The following is a 5068-nucleotide window of genomic DNA, read 5'->3' as shown; positions in this document are numbered from 1 at the left end:
AGGTTCGGAACACTTGTAATGTTGTAGTTTTGTTCAGTCTCTGATGTTAGTTCCTCCGTTTTTTTTTAAATGTATTAATGTAACTTGTTTTGTGGCTTCTTTGAAACCTAATGATTTTTTTTTTTCAAAAAAATTCTGGCTTTCTTCAATTGATTTTATAACTGTCTTGTCAAGAAGTTTTCTATTAAAACAATTATTTAGTATGTCTGTCAATCACCATTGAATAAACATTTTTTTTTAAGTAAGATATAGGATTTTAATTTTAAGACTTTAACATTATGAATAGAAAAAAAATAACCTCTCAGTGACCTTTATTTGTTTCAGATTCAATAATAAAGAGAGATTTAAAACCAAAATGTAATTGAAATGTAATTAAAAAGTAATGGTCATTACTGACATTTTTTTTGAAAGTAATGCATAACATTACAATTACTTGTAATTGAAAGATGAGTCCATTACACATTACATCCAATTACTTTGAAAAAAAATGTAATGATTACAATGCATTACCATTACTCCAGGTCTGATACAAACTGTAATGTACATATTGTATTTATTTTTGAAAGAATTTAATCATATGATCATGATGATTGAAATATTTTATTGTTTGTTCCTAATTTATATTTATCAGTTCAGGTATTCTGCCATCAACAAATTATGAATAAATGAATCTTGTACCTTAGACCAAAAGTGTTTTCAGTTTTTTCTCACCGTTATAATCAAGAATGCCATAAAGAAGAAGGTATGGTTTTAGCTTTATTGTGCCCTAAAAATTTAATGTTTTCAAAAAGTTTGGAAACTGGCTTAAATATTAGTTGAGTATATGACTGTAATAAATCAGGAAAGAATATAGCATGATGGAGTACCATTCTGGATATATGACGTCATTAATTTGATGCATTTCTCTATTTTAAACAGAAAAAGCCTCAAAATGACCCATTTCAAGGGTTATTTTCCTTAAGAAAATAGTGTCCACAGCCGTCGCCCACGTTAATTTTTAGATATGTTGTGTAAAATTCTTTGAAAAATAACATATCTCAAAATCTTCGTGGGCGATGCCTGTGGACAATATTATCTGAAAGAAAATTCCATTGAAAATTGATGTCTTCTGCAACTTTTTAAGAAAATACGGGAAAATGCACAGGTTTATGACGTCACAATTAGCATTTGGAAGGTCATGTGAGAAAAAAGATTTGTATGATCTTTCTGCATGGAATTTCAATAATTCAAAAAGCATGAGTTTTAATTTTTTTTTTACATCACTTTTATTTTTAAGAAAAACACAGGGCAAGATTTGTATTGAAACCGTACCTTGTTCTTAGTATGCATTACATGCTTATCTCATTCACAAATTTGTTTCTCCGCTATACTTAGAGAGACATAATTGCAACTTTCAAATGTTTGTTGAAGAAATATTCACATTTTTGTTCAATTTCCTCAAATTTCAAAGGATCATAATGTATTTGCTCACAGAAAAATCCACATTTTGTGTAAAAACACAGGAGCTGAAACAATTTTTTTTTCAATTTCTTTAATAGAGATGTTGTTCAAGGACTTGCATGGGTTGTTTATTGAATGGTAAGCGCTAACTTCAGGTTCTTCTCCTGTATAGTCCTGTAGTTTTATGTAATTGGCCAATACAGGATGCGTTGACATGAGGCTTAAAAAATTGTGCCAAACACATGGAATATCTGTTCCGACTTGAGTGTAACAGTCTTTGTGCCTCTCATAGAATGAAGCCACAGCAAATATCGAAGCCGTACAGTGCTTACATGACCCATCATCTCTAAAATCAAGAGAATTTTTGTTCAAAGTGATGAAGAATTGAATATGAAATTTCCTGACATGAATTAAGTGTATTGAGCAATTTACATAATCATAATTAAATGCTTCTAGGCTGAGACAAGGCTCCCTCTGTGTATGTTTTTTTTTTAATGAACATTAGTATATCTTTATGAAATAACATTTTTAATAATTATTGCTTTAAATCCTACTGGAGAATCTGTAGTCCTAATGTGAAAACCAGAATATTTACACTACGTCCACCTGAGTTAATCTGTCCATTGACCTCAACAAATATCCAGCTCTTGTACAGATCTGCATTCTGGCTAGTCTCAGGAACTGTGTCACGCTTGATGTACTGAAAATCATCAGATGGGGGGGGGGGGCACTTTCACTTTATCAACGTGGTTGTTTTAGTCTGTATCCATTGTCTTGTCTCTGTCTATGTTTTCAACCGAGAATGACGTACTCCGGCCATCGTTCAAAAGTTTTATGAAAACATCGGAAATCTCAATGTTCGGCGGTTTTACGAGATCTTCAGACCACCTATCAATACTTGTTATATTTTGGAAAACTTTATCTCCAACATTTTGACATCACCACCCTCAATCATCTGCCACTTCTGAATTTTAACTGCCAGTTCACAAAGTCTTATAAAATGATGTTTTAGATATATTAAAGCTATACCTTTAAGGGATAAAAAGTCTTTCAGCATAGGCACTTGCCAAGAATTGAAATTATAGTCGTAATTGCAGTCTGTATCTAATGACGCCATCGTTTACGATGAAAACGGAAGTAAACATGCCCTACATTTCACATTTGCGTGATGTAAAAATCGGGTCGGAAACGTATCTCGGAAGTCGCGTATTTAACGTAAAAATAATTTCCTAAGAATGTGTATGAGAGACGTTAGTCAACATTCGACTTAACGACAGATTGTATTTACAGCCATTGTCAACTTCCCTAATTTATTTTATGTAATATTCCAACTTCACCTGCAGATGGTGTTTACTCCCAACTGATACGCAAGAGCATGCTCTGAATACCAGAATTTTTTAAAGTGAGGAAAGCTTAAGCTAAAAACAGATAAATTGATGTAACAAGGATTTCAACAACCGTTTAAAGTAAGCTTTTCACAAATTCTACGCCCATTTTAACAAGCATTCTGAGAGTATTGCATTAGCAATACTAGTCCCCTACCGGCAAGTGTAATCTGGTTCCCGTAAAAATTGAAAATGCTATAATTCCGTCAAAAATCAATGAAGCGGAATGAAATGCAAACTTGATCTATAACTCATCAAGATAAAGTCTCATACCAAAAATCAGCTCAAAATCTGCAAGCGTTTAGAAAAAAATTGCGGAAAACCCTGAAAAATTGAAAAGGTCGTAATTCCGTCAAAAATCATTGAAGTGGGACGAAATGCAAACTTGATCTGTAACTCATCAAGATACACTCACATACCAAAAATCAGCTCAATATCTGCAAGCGTTTAGAAGAAAAGTGCGGAAAACCAAGTGGGACAGACAGACTCAGAGGAAACCTATAGTTCCCTCCGGTTTCACCGGTAGGGGACTAATAACATTGTTTGTAAATACAATACTTGGAGATTTAAGTATTCACATCTAATTAGCAGCACTTCTCAAAAATGTTGTTGTATAGTGCTCCTGATGTTTCTCCTTCACTGCTGGTAAGTTTTCGTGAGAAGTAAAGAGGGATGAAAGAACATTTTCTAGAACTTGCTACGTACCCTTTTAAGTACATTTGTATTTCTAAAAAGTTAGGAATCCAGTATAGGTATGGTCATTCAAATTCAATTTGTCGGGAATATTGAAATTATTTTTAATTGATCACGACATGCGATTTCAAGAATTTCCTACTTAGAAAGGGAACTATGAGTCAGTATAAATTGGGTTACCACTTTTAGAATGAATTCCAAGTTCCTCTAAATAAATTAAAATGAGCCTTACAAAAAAGAGAATGTCGTTACGTGCTCTGTCAGCTGGGACAAGTACATATTGATTGTGTAACCTTGTGTAATTATTTTTTCACTTCTGAATTATTGAAGACAGATGGATAGATAGTTTAACATTGCCCTTCAATCGTTTAACACGAAATTTCAACATCCATCTTATACTTTTAATCCATTATGACAGTGTCGAGGTCTTCTTATCGCAGACAGCAAGCATTGGCCCGTTGTCAGCTTAAAGTTACAAGGCTGGCTGCATAGTGCAGTTGGCAAATGATATTGCACCAACTTTGGACCATCAATGTTTTAATTGTTGTTAGTGCCTCAACATTGTTCCAATGTTGAACCAACACTGTTTATCCGCTGTTGGTGCATTGATATTGCACTGACGTTGTTTGGATCAATACTAATTTTATCGTTGCCCGAAACGTAAATTGATGGAGAGGTTTGCAATCAAGACACAGAATAGGGTAGGCAATGTGTGAGTAAATTATTTTATATCATACCGGTATGACGTTGTTTCGTAATTTTGGCCCGTCGGACCAACATTGGTACAATGTATATATGCCAACAACGATAAAATTAGTATTGATCCAAACAACGTCAGTGCAATATCAATGCACCAACAGCGGATAAACAATGTTTCCCTCATTGTGTGTTTCGACGCCTAGCTCGGTACACTATGATCAGTCATTGCGCGTTGGTGGTGGGTATCCAGCTACTAGTCTCTCTCTTTATCCCAACCCAGCATGATCTTTCTGCTACTTGGGCCATCTTTTGGACTGCTGTTTTCCTGCTTCTTCCTGTCACCCCTAACCCAGAGAACATCCTCCAAACTGAATGTGCCGGAAAGCCTCTACATCCAACCTCTGCTTGATAGTTCCAGGTCTGCCATCCTTTCTACCTACATTCTGCCAGCAATGGGTCATATTTTGCTCTCTTCTTTTCATGGGCTTCATCGCATCTTTCTTTCCAGGGAACTGTCAGCTCTGTGACAATGATCTTCTATGTACTTGATGTCAACAGTACCATATCAGGCCTGAGATTAGTTGGAATTATCTCTGGGAATGTCAGTTTCTGACACAGATATACAGCCAGCTTCCAATCGCCTGCCTGGTTAAGTATTCCGGAGGTCTCCTCTCTTCTTCGCTGTTTCGCCTTTTTTTTACAAAGCAAATCTGTATGTTTCACTGTTGTCTGTTTGCTTTTATTCTCCCGCTTTTTCTCTCTAGTGTCTGCCATCTCTTTTATCTGACTATGACGCCATGTATATCTTCCCTGTGATAATGCCACCTGGCAGGAGGATAGAATGTGCTGTA

The sequence above is a fragment of the Saccostrea echinata genome, unplaced genomic scaffold, assembly GCF_033153115.1.
Source record: "Saccostrea echinata isolate AGI-Se365-2 ecotype Australia unplaced genomic scaffold, CSIRO_AGI_Sech_v1 ptg000056l, whole genome shotgun sequence".
Taxonomy (NCBI): Eukaryota; Metazoa; Mollusca; class Bivalvia; order Ostreida; family Ostreidae; genus Saccostrea; species Saccostrea echinata.
This window is presented reverse-complemented; position numbering follows the sequence as displayed.